The sequence below is a fragment of the Aythya fuligula genome, chromosome 1, assembly GCF_009819795.1.
Source record: "Aythya fuligula isolate bAytFul2 chromosome 1, bAytFul2.pri, whole genome shotgun sequence".
Lineage (NCBI taxonomy): Eukaryota > Metazoa > Chordata > Aves > Anseriformes > Anatidae > Aythya > Aythya fuligula.
In genome coordinates, this window is record NC_045559.1 from 198,099,999 (window position 1) to 198,120,824 (window position 20,826).

At 37.4% G+C, this 20,826-nt stretch overlaps 1 protein-coding gene across 2 annotated transcripts in view; it reads left to right on the forward strand.

The window, feature by feature from the left end:
- The window catches only part of GRM5 (glutamate metabotropic receptor 5), a 278,368-nt gene that overhangs the window by 90,102 nt on the left and 167,440 nt on the right, over positions 1-20,826 (forward strand). The window lies entirely within an intron of this gene.

The window sequence follows — 20,826 nt, forward strand, 5'->3', positions numbered from 1 at the left end:
TTCTTTGGTTAAGATTTAAATCAAACAGATATGTCTATGCTCCCATGCTAACATTGACCCAGACAAGTGATGCTGGTTTAAAAACAGAGGAAATAGGAAAGGCTGAAATGTTCCTCTGTTGCAGTAGGCCGAGCGAGCTGTCCTTTCCACTTAGAAAATAAAAGATCTGCTACTGAAAACAAAATGAACATTTATAATATTTTTCTGCTATTGTCATGATCCTAGGAGCTCTTCCAATTTCCATGCAATACCAAGAGTTTTAAAAAAATATTTTAATCAGTAGTTCAATATCTCAATTTTTTAATGGTCTCAAATTCAGTTTGATTTCATTCATTGTATACTTTTGCTTATTTTGCAGGCCAAGACAATTTATTAAAATACATTCTATTTGTCATTTGTTAACCTTGTTTCAAAGTAAACCGCACTTCTTTGAAGGATGTTAAAATCTTGGCTGTTAAAATACTTTCTTGTTCTCTTGGTATTAAAAGGGATTAATTCACGCTTGCTTAAACTGCCCTACTTCTTACTATTTTGCATGTCATGGATGTAATATTTATCAAAAGGTAACCTATTTTAAATACATATCCTAATTGTTCACTTTCTGTAAGAAATTGAATCACAGCACAGAGATATCCCATCCTAACTCAGAGATTCATTGATATATTTCTTGCAGCTCTAAATTTAACATCTTTTATCAGCTTTTGAGTTTTTTATCAGTTCTAATTTTAAACATCTTGGAAATATTCAGGTGTCTAAATAATTCCATGCTACATGTCTATATGCCTGAGAAAAGCTGATCATAATAACCTTTATGTGTCTAAGTAAGGGAAAAATTGTAACGTCATCATTGTTCTCAATTCAAGCAAAGATAGAAGACTAGCATTTCAAATACTTTCTGAACTGTTATTTATTTATTTATTTACTTGACCTATTTTTGTTTGTTAGTTTGACATTCCAATGCTCAATCCTTCTCCAGGATAAGAGGAAATAATGAAAGTGGAATATTAACTATGACAGAAATTCTTGTTTTTGTTCAGCTCTTACTTTTTATTTATATATTATAGAGTACTTCATTGACTACTACAATATACATACTTTCAAGTTATTAATAATTCTCCAAGTTATTAATTTCATTTTTAAGGAAACTTTTAAAATGTTTCACCAGAATGTAAATTGCTGGATATTTGCGGATATTAGTTAAAATCAAAATCCTGTATCAGAGTTTAGTTCCAGATTAAGACATTGAAATATCATAGAATCATAGAATATCCTGAGTTGGAAGGGACCCAAAAGGATCATCGAGTCCAACTCATGGCTCCACACAAGTTGTACTGGGACTGGCTGGAATGTTAACTTTCCCTGCAGCAGCCCATACAGTGCTGTACTCTGCACTTGTAGTTGGAACAGCAGTGTTATCACACCAGTGTTGTGTCTACTGCTGAGCAGTGCTGGCACAGCATCAGGCCTCTCTCTAACCCTCCTAGGGGGTGGGCAAAAAGTGATAAGAGAAACATCACCAGGGCAGCTCACCTAAACCAACAAAAGGGATATTCCATACCATGTGATGTCACACTCAGCTATAAAAGGTGGAAACAGGAAGAAGAGGGGAGGGGTGGGCTCTCGTTGTGAAAACATCAGTCCTCCTCCCGAACACCGGCTGCGTGCATTGAGGCCTTGCTTCAAGGACGTGGTCAATCATCAGTCATTTGTGGGAAGTAGAGAGTAATTTCTTTCCTCTGCATTTCCACATAGCCTTCATTTGTTTTATTTGTTGTTTTCCTCCTTTTTTTTTTTTTTATTTTCCCTTTCCCCCTCCCTTTTCCCCTTTCCCTTTTTATTTCCCTTTAGTTAAATTGTTTAGTTCATAATAATCTTTCTTTAATTATTATTATTATTTCCCTTTAATTAAATTATCCTTATCTCAACCCGTGAGTTGTTCTTTGCTTTACTTCTCCCCCTCCTCATCTAAAGAGGGGGAGTGAGAGAGTGGTTATGGTGTTTAGCTGCCCAGCACACAAAATTCACCCCAAAATTCAGACCATATGACCAAATGCTTCTTAACTTCCACCAACATGCCTACATGTATGGGTTCATGTGAACTGTTGGTCTAAATTCCAATGATAGCCATTAGAGATATATTCAATGGGGTCTAGAAACTATTCATCTCACCAGAAAGTAGACACTAGGTTTCATAAAGTTGTCCTGACTGACCTCCAGGTACCAGTCCCAAAGGACATGTATATTCTATATGTCCCAGATCATATTTGCCAGCCATATGTCTAAGTCCCAGCATTCCTAGTGTCTTAAATGCTGCCAGTCATGGCAGTATCATCTGTTGTCAACTGAATTAAGCCCTTACATAATGACTGGCTGAACCACCTTAGCACACCTGTATGCAACCCAGTCTCTAAGATCACCTCCTTGTCCTGCATGTGCCTTGACATTGCTTCCAGGAGGACCCATTCCATGATCTTTCCATGATCCTCACAAAGGTGAGGATCTCCAGTCTGTAGTTTCCCAAGTCCTCCTTTCTACCCTTTTTAAAAATGGGAGTGATGTTTCCCTTTTTCCAGTCACCAGTCACTGTGGACTTTACCTGACTTCCGTGACTTTACAAATAAGATAAAGAGAGGCTTTGCAACTCCATTAGCCAGTTCCCTCAGGACCTAGGCATCAGGCCCTATAGACATGTACCTGTTCAGCTTCACCAGGTGGTCTCAAACCTGCTCTTTGGTTACAGTGGGAGGGACTTTGCTCCCCCAGCCTCCATCTACGGGTTCAGGGAGATAAGAGATATGGAAAGGCTGACTGACAGTGAAGACTGAAGCAAAGAACTCATTGAGTACCTCAGCCTTCTCCATGTCTGTTGTTACCAGTTCACCCTTCTCATTTATCAGAGTGATACACTCTCTTTGGCTTTTCTTTTCTGTACAATATACCCATAGAATCCCTTTGTGTTACTTTTTGCATCTCTTGCCAAGCTCAGTTTTGTCTGCACCTTGGATTTCCTGATCCCATCCCTGCATATCCAAACAGCATTCCTGTATTATTCCCAAGTCAAATGTCTCTGCTTCCACTGCCTGTGTGTTTCCTACCTGTGCCTCATTTTGAGCAACAGATCCTTGCTCAGCCAACCTGGCTTTCTGAACTCCCTGCTTGCTTTCTTACTCAGGGGAATGGAGAGTTCTTGTGCTCTAAGGAAAACATCTTTAAAGAGTCTCCAGCTCTGTTTAAATCCTTTGTCCCTGAGAACAAAGGATCTCATCTACTAGGTCTTTAAGTAGGTGGAAGTTCAGGGTTTGAACTTTGCTCTTTGTGAGGCCTGTATTCCTCTAGATCACAAACTCAGCCAGGGGGTGGTCACTGCAGCCCAGCCTGCCTCCAGTCTTAACCTTTTTTAATGAGTTCATCTGCACTGGTGAGCACCAATTGGTGAGGTCAAGTAAAGCTTCTCCCCTGGTTGGTTTGTCTAACACCTGGATTAGGAAGTTACCCTCAACACACTCCGGAAGTCTCCTGGATTGCTTACAGCCTGCTGTGTAGGTTTTCCAGCAGACATCCAGGTGGCTGAAGTCCCCCATCAGGATGAGAGCATGAGAGTGCGATGCTTCTTGTAGCTGAAGCAGGAAGGCCTCATCAACAGGCTCCTCTTGATCAGGTAGGCTCTAGTAGACACCAACCACAAGGTGTCCTTTATTGACCAATAAAATATATGACTTTTATTGACAGGCTCTCACCTGTTCATGGCTGTTTCTCAGAGGCATCTCTTCACAATCAATCCATTCCCTATTATAGAGAGCAACACCCTCTCCCTTCTCTCCTGTCTATTTCTTCTGAAAAAGTTGTAGTCTATTCCAGTGTTCCAGTTATGTGATCTGACCCACCACATTTCTGTGATAGCAATCAGGTCATGTTTGTCTAATTGCACTATTGTTTCCAACTCCTCCTATTTGTTTCCTATGCTGCTTGCATTGGTGTAGAGGCACTTCAGCTAGGCTATTAGTTGCATCACCTTTAAAGAGGTGATTTCTATTCCTAATTGCTCTGGGACAGAATGTCTTTCTTAAGACATTTGATTGGTGAAGCAGCATCTGACATCAATGTTTCTCCACGTGAGACAAAAAGTCATTTGTAAACAAACTTTGTGATGACATTAGTGATGACATCTGAGAGATGAAATCTGGAAACCTGTCCTGGTGAAACCAAAACAGAATAAATGATTCCCAGTGAGTCAGAAAAGAATTCAGAGCTCTAAAGAAATGAGTCAGAAACTAAATATAATGAGTAGGCTAAAGGCATGAAAAATAACTTTAGAAGCAGAAGAAAGAAAATGCAGGAAACTCAGCCTAATTCAGTCAGTGGTTAACATGATCAAAATCCATGAACCAGTTCATTTGTATTAAATATGGCATATGATTTTTTGATCACTTTGAGGAAAGTAGAATTGAATAATCTGTTTGCTATCAGTAAGAATTAATATTTTCATGAGAATAGCAAGAACAGTAAGTAAGGGAAGGAAAAGCAAAGAAACAGAAGTCTGGATAAGGAATAAATGCTACTAAGAAGTGATAAAAGTTGCATTGCACCCACACCAAACAGAGTTTGCAGCTGCAGCCCTCTGAATGAAGTCATTGGGTAATTTGTTTGGAAGGCTTGGAGAACCATGCCATTGCTTTTGCCATTCTGAATGCTACCCACTGCTCTGCTTACTATTGTGTGCATTCTTTTAATTACATGTACATCACCTGTTCTTGTAAATGTGGCAGTACTAAGAAAATTTCTTTTTTCTTTACTGAGTACTTTGACTAGAGTTATGTACTACTCACACCAATTTGAAAGCTACACAAGAGCATTTAGGGCTACTTGCCCCTGGTTTAGTCATCAACAGCTATGAAATCTTCACATAAAATGGAAGTTAATTCTAACTAGAAAACTTTTTTTTTTTTTTTTTATATTCTTCAATGTTCTTTATTATACTGTCACACTGGAGAGTTTTGCATCCTTAGAACAGAGTCACAGATGAGGTTATATAGGACAGCTTACCAAGAATTCTCTTCTGACTGCATTCTTTGTCTCTTCTCCTTCTGCTATTATGAGAGTCTACACAGAAATATTTTTACAGTTAATAAAATATTTACTTATGCTGGTTGTGTGAGTGTGGAAATATAGCTTATTCTACTTCCTAAATCTACAATGAGATCTACAAAGAAGCTGTACAAAAATACAGAGGTTAAAGTCAAAGAAGTACTAATTGTGCCTGGCCTGTTGTGGGTACTTTTATTTGTGTGAAGAAGATGCAGGGGAGAGCATGAACTCATCAGCTGAAGTGAGTAATATACCAGATAGTTGAAAATAAGCTATATTTGGGACAGTCAGATGAGCATCATTGCAACTATCATATAAAAGCAGATTTCTGCTGTGTCCAAAGGAGAGGTTCTAAATAATTCAGTGTTATTGTTTCCATTCCTGCCATAGATAGTAGCAATGCATGCAAAAGGAGAAAAAACTTTCATTAGACTTTTTGCTAATTCTGTTCAGTGGTTAAAAATATCAGTTAAATTTCTCAAATTTGCATACTGCATTTTTTTCTTATTTTTTCTCTGAGTATAATATCTTCAACTTCGCTCATATCCTTCTATTGCAAAATATAGAAAGGTAGATCAGAACATTCTCAGTGGAAGAAAATTTAAAATTGATGAAGGATGCTTTTCTTCGCTATGTAACATGCTGAGAAGAAAAGATCATCTACCACTCTTATCCTACTAATTACTCCTACATGGAAGCAGGGCCAGACATAAACATGTCTTGACATAAACAGGAACACAAGCACTAATAAAAACTGAGAAAAAAATGTTATACATATTCTTAGTAAAATAAATAAATAAATAAATAAATAAATAAATAAATATATTTGAAACATCAAGAACAAGGCATTTAAATGGTATTGAGAATCTTGGAAAACTTATCAAGCATTAACATGGTCAGATCATTTACTTGAGCAGTAAGTTAGGCACTATGAAGTCTAGTATTGTAGATATCTATTCCCATGTAATTATTCAGAGCACTTAGACTAAGAATTAATAGTTCTTCACACAGTGCTACCTTTCAACAGTCCTTAAGGGTGTATTCAGAGATACTGCATGCATACTGAGAAACTATCTGACTCAGTCAGTAGGGAATACTGTGTCTAGGAGTGTCTGCAGTCTTTATGATTGTCAATTGTCAGATGGAAAAGAAAAAGAAAAGGAAGGCCTACTGATCAAGCAACAGGCTGTCTAGGGATCACCAAGTTGCTGTTCTATGTATCTCTGAAAAGTGCCTCTCTAGAGAAAGGAACCAGAATCACTTTGGTTTCCTTGTTCCTTTGCACATCCACTGCACATGTCTCAGAAGAGAGGAGAAGAATGTTTCCAACTGTAATAGTGTTAATAGTGTTAATTTAGTGTTAAAAAAACTGATAACTAGGGATATGTCCTTGAACAGCAGTAGCTGCATGTTCGTAGAATCATAGAATGGTTTAGGTTGGAAGGGACCTTAAAGACCACCTAACTCCACCCCCCTGCCAAGGCACACCTTCCATCAGGCCCGGTTGCTCAAAGCTCCATCCAGCCTGGTCCTGAACACTGCCACAGATTTAAAATCCAGATCTACCACTTTGGAGACATGTTTCAGGTGAGACACAAATATAGAAAGAACGAGCACTGCTATCACCAACACTGAATTAACTCTGCTTTGCTCTCTGTGAAAGTTCAGCTTCATATGCTGTATGTGAAGACAAAACAATGCTCAAATGAATGAGATTTCAAAATCAATATGCAAATATACAACATTTATTTTAAACTAGTAAACCAACTTCACCTTGAATTTATTTATTTTAAATTTTCCAGCTAGCAAGGTGGATTAGTAATTATTGCCAAAAATTCATCTCACATATCCAGTTCCTATCCATTGCATTTCCTTATTTGATAGACTTTTGAAGCACAGGATATCTATTTGTCCCCATTGCAAGATACATTAAAAACATGGGGAGAAATAGGTGTTTTACATGGGATATTCTTCCACTAGTACTATGTGTCTCCTTTAAAATTAGATAGATTTTGCCTTCAAAGTGTTGCTTTTCTTCACTCTGTCATGAAAAGAGTCTAGATGACAGTCTGCATTTGATCACTTGAATTTCATTTGTTGATTTATTTTATCTCATGGAATTTCCTTTCAGCACCACATTTCTGTTTCTAAGTCTTAAGATGACTAACATTCCCAAGATCATGGTGGCAAAAAATATAGACTGTTCAGCAAGAAGTTTTCAGGGTAAGTGTAAAGCAAGCATGTGAAGACTGATGATCATTGTGTTTAAGAAGCTTCACAGCTTAAAAGTAATTATTTTTTAAGAGATAGTTAAATGAGTTAAATTATTAAGATACCTCCTGGGTTTATTGTGCCTTCCATCACTGATTTCTTAGAGCTAACATTAGTGATAATAATAGATAATGGCAATAATATGTAGCAATTAAAGATGACCTCTTTTCTGAAGATCAAACATAAATTAAGCTTCCCAATCTTCTTGTGAAGTCATATATCTATTTCTATCAGTGGCCAATATATTTTATGCTCCTATTACCATTTTCTACAGTCTTACTTTCCCTACTTTTGAATTATGATCCCTTTTTATATCTACATTTAAATTACGTTGTAAGCTTGTGAGAGTATAATTACCTCTTCCTTTAGATTTCTTCATTGGCAAGTGCTGCATTTCAGGGCACTGCCATAATATTAATGATCCTGGAGCCTGACCAAATTATCACAAAATTGTCAGCAATGGGGTATGAATGGAGACCAGTTAAGATTTTAGCCAGTCTACCCAGATTTTAAAGGACTTGTTCAGGAATTTTTCCTACAAACTACAGTTAGATCCTCCTTAATGTAATTCTTCTAGAGTGGGAAGTCATTCTCTGTTACCCTTCTGATTTCCTATCAGTATGTGGTGATAGATTAATGTAATCACAGAATCACAGAGTTGTGTAGGTTGGAAGAGACCTCAAGATCATCGAGTCCAACCTCTGACCTAACACTAACAAGTCCTCCACTAAACCATATCGTTAAGTTCAACATGTAAATGTCTTTAAAAGACCTCCAGGGATGGTGACTCCACCACTTCCCTGGCCAGCCCATTCCAATGCCTCACAACCCTCTTAGTAAAGAAGTTCTTCCTAATATCCAACCTAAAGCACCCCTGGCGCAACTTTAGCCCGTTCCCCCTCATCCTGTCACTAGGCACATGGGAGAATAGACCAACCCCCACCTCTCTACAGACTCCTAAGATTTCCTTCTTGAAGAGCGCCCAGCCTTCCTGGACTGCTCTGCCCTTCAGAACCGCCTCCCAAGGGACTCTACCAACCAGTGTCCTGAACAGTTCAAAGTCGGCCCTCCGGAAGTCCAATACAGCAGTTTTACTGGTCCCCTTCCTGGCGTCTCCAAGAATGGAGAACTCTACCATTGCATGGTCACTCTGCCCAAGAAAGCTTCCAACCACCACATCTCCCACTAGTCTTTCTCTGTTTGTGAAGAGAAGGTCTAGCAGGGCACCTCCCCTGGTAGGCTCACTAACCAGCTGCATCAGGAAGCTATCTTCCATGCTCTCCAGAAACCTTCTAGACTGCTTTCTCAGGGCTATATTGTACTTCCAGGATATATCTGGGAAGTTGAAGTCCCCCACAAGTACAAGCGCTGAAGATTTCGCAACTTCTGTCAGCTGCCTACAGAACTCCTCATCCGTCTCCTCATCCTGGTTCGGCGGTCTATAGCAGACCCCGACCAGGACACTAGCCTTGTTGGCCTTCCCGCCGATCCTAACCCAAAGGGACTCAACCTTATAATTCCCAGCCTCGAGTTCTACAACATTGGAAGATTCTCTAATATAGAGAGCCACGCCACCACCCCTTCCATGCTGCCTGTCCCTTCTGAAGAGCCTATAGCCAGTCATTGCAGCACTCCAGTCATGAGAGTGGTCCCACCACGTTTCTGTGATGGCAACCAAGTCGTAGTCTGTCTGCTGCACAATGGCTTCCAGCTCCTCCTGTTTGTTACCCATGCTGCGTGCATTGGTGTACATGCACTTCAGTTGGGCCATTGCCTTATCCCCTGGCCTTGCCATTGTTATCCCTGGCACAGCCCCAACAAGCCTTGTTTCAGCCCAGTCCCCCTTCTCACCTAGTTTAAAGCCCTCTCAATGAGCCCTGCCAGGTCCTGGCCTGGGATCCGTTTTCCCCTTAGAGAAAGCGGCTCCGCCTACACCTCGTTCACCTCCCTCACGAGGGCTGCCGGGTCCTGGCGGCTCCCTCACGTGGGCTCGGTGCTGGAAAAATTAGCCCTGCCTGTCCGATTCCCCGCTCCACTGCAGAACACGTCTGCCCTGGAGCCAATCGCCTCAGCAAGTAATGATACATTAGATCACAAAATATGTTATTGAAATGACATATTTCTGGAGGGATCTTCATTGTTATATAGTTCAAAATCATGATGTTACATATAACTGCTGAAAAAAGATTAAGTAGATTTATTCATTGCTTCTATTTATTATTATTATTAATTATTATTACTATTATTAAAACATTATTAAAATATAATTCTTATCCCAAACCATTTTCTTTCACCCAGATAGACAATACTTTTTTTCCACTTTGTTCCTCCTCTCAGCTGTCTTGAATGTATTCCAAGTGTTAAGACTTCTGGCATGCATGACAAAAAAGGATGTTGCAATGGGTATTTTAAGAGCCCTGAGATTCGAAACCTTCCTGATTTGTGTTATTTTGATATGAAATGACTATGAGATACTATTGTTATAATTGGGAAGTACACATTCTATTAAGAATCAAAGGGAAAGAAATACTGCTTATCTACAGCAAATGTGAACTACATCACCTCTCTGTGTCAATAACAAAACACCATTCCATACTACATGAACCCAAAATCTTGACTTGAAAATTTTTATGTTGAAGAATATTTCATATTCAAATTCAGGTTTAAATGGTAAATTATGGTCTTTAATTCTGTAATAGCTCCAACCAAAGTTAATTATAGGTGAGTTTTTTGCTTTGTTCTTCTCCAATCTCTTATTTGAGAATAAGAGATTGTGGTTACCGTCTCCTGTACTATCATATCTGTGACTTCAAAACACTGTGCACTGTGATGAAACTGAACCTGCTAAATATGTATTGGTGACCTTTCTGTACTGTTCCATCTGAAAGCTCATCAATGAGGCTGAAAATTTAAGGCTTATTGATACAAAGGTCAGCCATCACTTAGGTTTGAGGGGGACTTAGATCAGGAATTAATAACATATTCATTAACAGGTTCATGTTTCAAGAAACCACATTTTCACTGAACTAGCTGTTCAAAAGATGCACTATTCATAAATGAAAAAAGATATGAGTAGAAGAAAAGGCTGTATCTCAAACAAGTCAACATCAATAAAAGACTGAGCACGCAGTGATCAATCTAATGGAGATGTGATATATTTAGTAGATAGTTGGCTCTTCCTCTTCCACCTCTCTAGGTACTATTTCACAGTTAACCTAGAATCATAAAATCATAGAATCACGGAATGATTTGAGTTGGAAGGGACCTTAAAGATCATCTAGTTCCAAACCTCATGTCATGGGCAAGAACGCTTCCTACCACACCAGGCTGCTAAAAGCTCCATCCAACCTGGCTTTGAGCATTTCCAGGGATGGGGTAGCCACAGCTTCTCTAGGCAACCTGTTTCTCAGAGTAAAGAATTTCTTCCAAATGTGTAACCTAAATATACCCTCAAAAGAGGGTATCCTCTTTTAGTTTAAAACCATTACTCCTTTTACTCACTACACTCCCGATAAAGAGGCCCTCCCCAGCTTTCCTGTAAAGAAAGTTCTTCCCCCTTTTCCTTTACTTTTAGGTATTGGAAGGCTGCTATAAGGTCTCCCCAGAGCCTTCTCTTCTCCAGGCTGAATAACCCCAACTCTTCTTCTCTTCATAAGAGAAGTGCTCCAGCCCTTTCATCATCTTCATGGTCCTCCTTGTACTATTGGTTTTCAGACTTGGCACTATGGTGATTACTAGACTTGTCATGCTGAATGTAGAAATAGTGAGGTTTATGAGCAATGTGTCTAAGGAGGAAAATTTAGAAATCAAACTTACCTATAAACCATCCTTCATTCTCATTCACCAGTCTTCATTTTGGTTAATAATCATTTGAGAGCATTCTGTATTAGTTTATCTATTTTCCTATCAGTTTAACTTAACAGTTTACCTAAAATATGGTTTTGTTACCTTTACTCTGTGTTGACTGTGATATATTCTTTATATATACATATATTACAAATAAAAGAAATTCAGTTCCAAATTATGAACCACAGAGCAGTGTTCCCTTTACTCTTGGATATAAATTGTGAGCAGTCGGATGAATTAGTAATATTCTGCTCACTGTTGTTATTTGAGAAAGAAAAGTCTTTAATTATTCCCAATAATTTAGTTTAATCAAATCAGCTTTATGCTTAAATTATGTATTTTGGATTGCAGCAACTAATTTTCATATCTTGGCAAAGAATGACTACAGATACATTAAATGGGTAGTTGAAAATGATATTTCAACTGATACCTTGCAGATAGTTATTTGTGACCTGTGTGAGCTGTGATTATTTGTCTGTTGCAATTTAATTTTCTTGGTGATTACTGTTTATTAACTATAATACAATGTTACCTAGCTCTTGCATAGAGATATGGGTTTGCTGTGTTATGGGTCACATAAAGAAATATACTATAAGGTAAATCGGAGTGTGTATCTAATAAACAATAGAAAAGAAGAAAGAAGAGGATAAGAATGGAAGACTATAACATCATGTAGCTAAGAGATTATTTTAGATATTCTGGAAACTGTTTTTAATACATATTATGTTACTTGGGATGAACATAAAAGTTGGGTCATTAGCTGAAGACATTGTAGGAGAAGAGCTCCAGTTGTACACAACGATTAAGCACTTGGGTAGTTCAGTGACGTTAATGAAAATAATAATTCACATTTGAAAGAAAAAATCATTTTAAAGGATTAAAAGAAAAAAGACATTTTCATTCTAAAAGACAATCAGATGTTCTATTTTGATTTCTTTTCTAAAAGTTGCAACTTAAAAATAATTGATTTTAGATTAAAATTGTTCAGATTGATAGATTGGTATTTTCTATTCTGAGGTAAAGTAGTATTCTTTTTCACCTTTACGTTTCAGAATGAACTTTGAAATTCCATTACAAAAAATAAATAAATAAATAAATAAATAAATAAAATAAAGCCAGAATGAATGTTCTCATGCACTTAAAACATTCCATTTTCAAAAATTTCCAAATGTAATCTTGAAATCATCTTCTCATGTGGCATTTTCTGCTAAGTCTAATAAAGACTACTGGGTGCTCAGCACTGTGAGTGTGCAACAGTAAGTTTTGAACATTTGATTTCAGGCATGGAAATCATAGTCAATTTTTTCATGGATTGACAAATATGCACATCTCTAGTGCTGACAGGGGAAGTATTCACACAGCTCTCAATCTTGCAGCTTCTTCCTCAAGTGTTCAACTTTCATATATATTTAGTAGTGGGTTAAATATAACCAGATGGCCTTGAAAAGTCTTCGCCACAAATAGCAGCAGATCTTGACCACGGCATAAAAAAAGCTGTAACAGACGAGAGCAATACCAGACTGCTGTTCTCACTATGAGTGTGGTCAAATATTTATGGAAAGAACATGCTCTCTTTCACATGCTTTCTCAGCTATTGCAATGTTGAGCTTTGGCATTTATACCCATGTCTTTTGGGGGGATCCAGTCATTTTCTTTCACTAATTTAGCTGATTTATTTTTTTCCATATTGAATTAAATGAATGCTTTGGACTCTACAACATTCTGTATTGGAGTTATACTCTCTCAACATTTCTGTTGATAAAAAGAGTGATGTGCTTTCTTAGAGTGCAATATTCAGACACTTCTGCATTTCCCTTTCTTTCATTTTATACAATAGAAAGATGTACACAATATTTACATCATCTATAGAACTGTCTTACGTTTGCAGTGGATAATCTCAGGAAATGTAAATGGTGAAATGTGTTTCCAATAAACCCTGTCAAAATCAGAATTGATGTTTACTGAACCCAGAGAAGAACAGCACTGATATTAAATTGTAGAATAATCTTATTTCCACTCAGAGAAGGATATTAAATATTTTAAGATGAGAAGATTCTAAGATTAAATGAAACTATGATACAAAAAAACTCTATTCATTCCTTTCTATCATGATGAATTTGATTGACATAATGTGCATTTAGTAACAGGAGAATATGGTCTATAAACTGCATCTTCAAAGTATTTTTGTATTAAAGTCAATTTTTGAACTCATTATACATTCTTGACATGAATGAAAGGAGACAGTGACTCACTAACAAAAAACAAACAAACAAACAAACATGCAAACACAACAACAAACCCATTTTGTTCCGGAAGATGTATGAAGTCCATGTACTTCATTTGATATGTGGTTATTTTTATGTTTTACTACAATGCTTCACTTTCAATATCCCCCAAACCATTATGGGTTCACAATACAATAGTTCTATTGTCATTTAACTGCAGCAGGCCGCAAAACCACTCATTCACTTTCCCCCAGGGATGGGGGAGAGAATCAGAAAGGTAAAAGTGTGAGAACTCCTTCATTGAGATAAGGCAGTTTACTACATAAGGCAAAAGGTTCATGTGCAAGCAAGCAAACCAAGGAATTAACTTGCTACTTCCCATCGGCAGGTGGTTCTTCAGCTACCTCCAGGAAAGTAGGGCTCATCACACATAATGGTTCCTTGGGAAGACAGATGCCATTACTCCAAATGTGTCACCCCCCTCATATCTTTCCCCCTCTCCCACTCCTTCTTTATCTCAGCTGTTATTGCTGAGCATGATACCATGGGACATCCCTTTGGCCAGTCTGGGTCAACCATGTCATCTTCCTAAATATTCAGGAATGAATCTTCATTTAGACCTGTTGACTCTCAGTTCATGAAGTGGCTTGTTGCCAAAAGACAACATAGCTACGGAAACCAGCCATATTTATTATGCTAAGACCAGATGGATGCATGGTATTTTTCATCAATAAGCTTAAGATGATTGACACAATGCAGAACGAGACAATAAGCAACAGGAAGCTTTCATGGTGAGCTTGTTTTGCCTGAGAAGTTGTTAGACCCAATATTTTCCCCATCTGTGTTTTCCCATCCTTCCTTTGTACTGTCTCTGTGGTCATGATGATAAAGGAAAATAAATAACATTTTTGTTGTTGAAGTGTCATTAGCCCTATAATACTGGGGAAAGAAAGTGGTGAGAAGGAAAACTGGAAGCAGTGTGAGAGGGTATGACTTACACTGTCATGGCCAGCATTGGAGTGGGTTGACATAATCATAAAACTGCTGCTTTCTCTTTTTTCTATACTTCAGTTCCTTGCACATAAAATATTTCTTGTCCAAGAGGACACCTTCTTGGGGGGGAGATAATCTGTAAATATTTTTCTAACTTTGTACAAACAAAGCCTTTGAAAAAGTCTTAGGGGAATGATTAAAGAATGTAGATAATAACAGAGCTGTGCATTGTGAAACTTGAAAAGACACTTAGCAATAAATACAGTTATCAGATCTTCTGCTATTGATTCAGAATAATCTGCTATTGATTCAGAATGCCCCCATTCTAAGCATGCTATTTATCATAGCATCGTGCATACTTATGAAAAAAAGTTTTATAAAGTTATAGTACATGCTCAATAACTTCCAGCACCAATTTTATTCTATTAATATGGTTTCCTCTGTGGAAAATTGCTTTGATCCAATGACTTGCAATACCTTTAATCTCTCTCCTCTCTTTTTTTTTCTGGAGACACATAGGAATTATGGATAATATTTAATCTCATGTTTTCTTATATGCAGATTATAAATTTCACACACACACACACACACACACAAAAAGTACCTGAGGATTATTCACACCAGATAAGTATGTAAACTGGCTAGAATGCCTCTTCATTTTGTATACAGTTAGTCAGAAAATCTGTCACAAACAGCCTGATGGAGGAGACAGTCTTTTTCTACTAACTACTGAGGCTAAAGTTGATGCCTTAATTCAAGTGATATTCATCTAATTTATCCTTAGATATTGTATAGTATTTTCAGACTGTGATCTGTGTTTCAGTTTTTTTTTTTTTTTTTTTTTTTTTTTTTTGTTATGGTTCTTAAAAAAATTACATTTTACTATTTTAAGGATTTTTAACTGTATCTTGCACTTTGGTTTTAGTACGTTATGGACTTTAAAATATTGTGCATAAAAAGAAAAAAGTCAGTTTAAAAGTTACAAAACCTTTTACTCAATAATTAATACACAAAAAGAAACAATATTTTCTTCTGTTAACAGTGAATCAAAATTTCACCTCTTTGATGAGAGGAGCTCATAAGAATGAGCTCAGTGTTGCAGTATTTTTATTTGAAGGAGCTGAGGCAATAAATAACAAATAATGGAGACACTGCAGACCAAAAACAGTCACACTATTTTCTTTTGTATTAGTGGCTACCATTGCAGCATTTTTTGTCTAATAAAGTTTCACAGGGAGAAAAAGGTACCTTGGGACAATGCAGTATACTAGTTTATTTCATGTATCTATAGAAAAGATTGCTACAGCTAACTGATGTGCAAATATGCTGGGAAATTTTAGTACCTACCAGTCCTTTCTATATGTATATAATATATATATATATATAAATATATTGTGTATGTATATATGTATATATATAAGTACATAGTGCATGTTACCAACTTACTGTTGTTTCCTTAGACTTGCTTTTTACCATGTAGAAAAGATAAAAATAAGCCATTTTAAAGCTAATCACAATAAATATTATTCATCTGATTTAACTTCTTCACATTATATATCGGGTTTATATGGCAAGGTTTTGGTAGTGGGGGGATTGAGCTGTGGCCTCTGTGAGAATAATCGAGAAGCTGCCCGTGTTATACAAGGGCCAGTTTCAGCTGGCTCCAAAAGGAACAGGATGTGCCCCTGGCCAGAGTTGAGCCAATAAGTGATGTTGTTTGTACCAAACAACAAACAACAACAACCACAACAAACAACAACAAAAAACGGCTGTGCTACAGCAGCTGGGAGAGAGGGGTGAGAGCTGAGAGAGTAGCAGCCCTGCAGCCCCCAAGGTGAGTGCAGCAGGAGGACAGGAGATGCTCCAGGCACAAGGCAGCACAAGTTCCCCTGAGGCCCATGGGTCCCACATGGAGCAGATCTCCATGCTGCAGCCCATGGAGGAGCCCCCGGTGGAGCAGGTGGATGTGGCCTGGAGGAGGCTGCAGCACACGGAGAGACCCCGCAGGAGAAAGCCCTGGGCCGGAGCTGCAGCCCATGGAGAGGAGCCCACACAGGAGCAGGAGGTCTGGAGGGAGCTGCTGCCCACCCGTGGGGGACCTGTGCTGGAGCAGTTTGCTCCTGACGGATGGACCCTGTGGTACGGAGCCAAGTGGGAGCAGTTCCTGAAGAGCTGCAGCCTGTGGGCAGCCCCTGCAGGCTCAGTTCAGGAAGGACGGCATCCCGTGGGAGGGACCCTACAGGGAGCAGGGGCAGAGTGACCGTGAAGGAGCAGCAGAGAAGAAATGTCAGGGTCTGACTGCAAGCCCCCATTCCCCATTCCCCTGCGCCACTCGAGAGGAGGAAGTGGAAGAGGGTGGATGGGGACTGGAAGGTGTTTTTAGTTTGTTTTATTTGTTTTTCACTTCTCTTGCTGGTTAGTAATGGGAAATAAAGTTATCTAATCTCCCTACACTGAATAAGAGACGTAAATTTTGCCTTTCCAGATGTCAGTATTGCAGGATCTTGGTGTAGACTGCTAGAAGAAGATGGAAAATATGAGGAAAATTAAAATTTTTAAGTGTGACATTTTAAAAGTTCCCTGATAGAAAATGCTACTTAGAAATATATTTATTTATTTATTTATTTATGAAATTAGGTCTACATTATATTATGATAAATAAGTTGGTGCTTTGGCTTAGTGTATTGGTTCCTTACAGAGAAAAGAAAATGTAGATCAGAGGAAACAAAACCAGCTCATTTAATTTGTTTAAGTTGTTTAAAAATTAATTGGTTATTTAATTGTCAGTATCTGAAGTGTCTCAAATTAAGTCAGGTGACTTTTTGTGTTTCATCCAAAGAATCTGTGACCCATCTGTTAATGTAATTGAGATCTGTTGAGCCCTTCCCAGTGTACTTCACTCACTGTAGACTTTCCTACACAAATCTTGGCAGATATGATCCAGACAATCTGATTTGATTCTTTACTTTCTGAATTAAGTGAATGAAGTTGGAAGAGATTTAAAATCAGATCAAATGAAAAGAATGAGTTTTATTTGTAGGAAGAAAATGAGGATATTGACGTCAGTTCATATCATAGTATATCATATTCATATCATAGGGGACATGTATGTAGAGTGTTTTTGTTGTTGTTGTTGTTTTTAATATGTTGGCAACACTATTCATATGCTTATCTGTGATTCTCCAGTTAGATATTGATGTTTCCTTTAGCGTAGGGACTTCTGAAATGATTTTGAGTTCTTTTTAGATGTCATTCAGCCTATCTCATATACCATTATCATGATGTTCTCTTCAACAATTCTTAACCCCTTATAAGGCTTATATTTCCAGTCAAACCCCATGGCCATCTGTATCTCCTTTCTGACACAGCCATCTGTTTCAGTTTCTGATCAATTACCTTTGTCACTCTCAGGAGTGCGTAAATCACATGACATCTAAGTTTTTAGTGCTCTGAAAACACCCCAAATAGATCTCAAAATTTCCTCTGTGGTAAGTGGATCTTTAAACTTTCCTTTCATGGAGTTTTAAAACTCTGAATCTCTGAACAGTTTTTGAAACATATATTGTAATATAAAAGAAAAGTAAACTTATTAAGAAAGTTATACAAACTACTTGATCCTTTTCTGTCTTTGTTTTTGAATACATATCTGAGAATGTACTTTGCCAGCAGTCAAGAGGTTCAGTTAGTTTGATAACTTACTATGACTCTGAATGGAGTGAAACTGTATTTAGTTGTGCTTTTTTATGGATTAAACGCTTAGTAGAAATCCACTTTAAATTTTGAACTCTGATTAACTTTCTTGTCTGTTGGAAAATGTCTATCTTGTTGTAAAGAATATTAAAAACTAATCAAAATGTATTTATAGAAGTCTTTTCAAATATTTTTGTAAATACATGGCCATTTCAGGTCAGTTATTTGTGGTATCATATCATTCTTTCCTTTAATGTGTTTTGACATCTGTCATTTCATGCAATGTGTCACAAATTCTGAGAAGCTATACCAATTATATCCCAAATTATATAAACCTCTCCACCAAAATAAATAAATAAATAAAGTGATAGAAACACATTTTTGTATTATTTAACTTATGTGATTCAGTGAAGATACAAGCCCACATGGTTTGAGCTGAGCTCCTAAATGGAATCAACATAGCACATAATAAGTATATTTATTTATTTATTTATTTACAGTTATTATTTGTTTGTTTAGTATTCTAGCAGCAGTTCTAGAATCTATTCTAATCTCACCAAACATGTCCTTGTTACCTAGCCAGTCAGTTGCCAAGAGGTTGGTAACACTTTTTCCCTTTTGGGGAGTATCAGGTCAGTGAGTGTCACAAACCATCATAAAGAGCAGATGAGACAGAGGCTGTGTTGTTAGCAGTGAAGTTCCAGGAAAGGAGGGGTGTTTTCTTCCATGAATAAATGGTTTTATTTCACAGTAAAAGTATAAAACATGCATGTAAAAGGAAAATTTGACATGCAATACTGTATTCTTGTTGTTCCAGCAATGAAGTAATTATTGCGCTTTGGGTGCGTCACAGCATTGAAGAGGTTTAAGAACAATGGAGTGAGCTTGAAGATGTCTATGAAGTACTTATCCCAGGTGTGACAGAGAACACAAAATTGCCTACTTAAAAGTGTAACAAGCAGGTGAAAGATCTTGACATCACAGGCTGATCAGAAGTGAAACTGATATTTCAGGATACGGTGAGAAATGAGAGTAGGTGAGGAAAAGCTGCTCACAGCCTTGGAAGCGAAAACGGGTGGAACTGAAAAGCAGTTTGGCACACAGCCAGTGGAAAGAGACACTTAAGTATGTCTTTAATTGTAAAAGCAAATAATCCATCTGACTTTACTGAAGTTATCTATAATTAAACATATCCATATATATTTTGTTAATTTGGAGCTACAAGAAGTAGGTGCCTTCAGTATCCAGGGTTGTTGGGGGAAAAATCATAATAAAATAAAATCATGATGGTTCTTGTTACTTTTAAATCAACCTTTATTTGTTAGAATTAGTTACTGAAAATCTATTAGTGTTTGGAACATACACTTCTAAATTCTGCAGCAGAATGTGTTCTTTTGCATTTATAAAAGGCCAGCTGTCCTTACACAATCTCTCTGCATGTGATATGCAGGAAAGGACTTTTACTGGAAAATGTCAACCCTTCTGAATCTCTGCGATGCCATAGAGGAAAAGATACATTTAGCTACAATAGATACGTGTCTGCTTTAATAACCAGCATCTTTGCTGAGGAGACTCCCTTGAGGATGCTATGTCCACATCAATGAAATGCCCTCAGACTAAGAAGTATTATCTTGGCAGCTGTTCTGAAGTGAAACTCACAACATCTGAGATGGTGATGCCTGCCAATATGTATTAACAAATAATAGAATAAAGGGATATGCAACTCTCAAATAGCAGACAAGTTTAATAGACCCACTAATACTCATTCAATATGGAGGCTGTAAGTCTATCTTAAATTTATTTTGTGATTCTAGAACTTTTGATGCTAAGGAGGCTAGAGATTAGTAAAGAGTATGGGGACTGGTTAATCTAGATTTTTTTTATTCTAATATTGATTGTCTCTTTCATTAAGTAATTTTATGTGACCTTGAACAAATTTATTTTTCCTGGTCTCCTTTGTGTCTGAAATGGTTTTAGTCCAGATCTACATCACAGGGTTTTAAAGACATAGTGAATAGTTAAAATGCTTTCGTAACTTCAAATGCAAGGAATCATATTTGTTTTTACAGATATATGTAAATATGCTATCTGGAAATGCCCCCGCCCCCCCCCCCACCCCCCCTTTTTTTAGATGAGGTCTCAGGGCACAATCAGTGGATCCCTCAACATTAATATACAATGATCTCATAGATTCCCAATAGTCACCATACAACAATGTAGCAAATGATGGTTTAAACAGATTTCTAAAATGAAATTAATGCAGAGAGCATGAAATATGCATGTGTATCATGAAGTTACCTGCTTTCCTGTACATAATTTTGTATGCATACTTATACACATAACTTTTTGCCCAAAGCAGTGTTCAGTCTTTGGACAAAAAATCACAATTTTACCTTGCAGAAGTCTAACAACAGTACTTGAAGTGAAACTAGAAAACTTAAGCTTGAAACGTAATTTTGCATAATATTATTACACAGAAATTCTGATCTTTGCTGAGGAGAGCAAAGATATCTGCAAAGATAGTGCCACTTGAATCACATCATGCAAGACATTAAGCTTGAAACAAAAACATAAACTGGTAGGAAGGGTGTCAAATGTCGACAATTAAGTCTGAAGTATCTAATGTCAGATTTCTGCAAAATGATGAATTACTTTGCAAGGCCCAAAGCATGCTTAAAAGTGACCAGTCCTTTTATCCTTTTCTCCCCATGTTTGT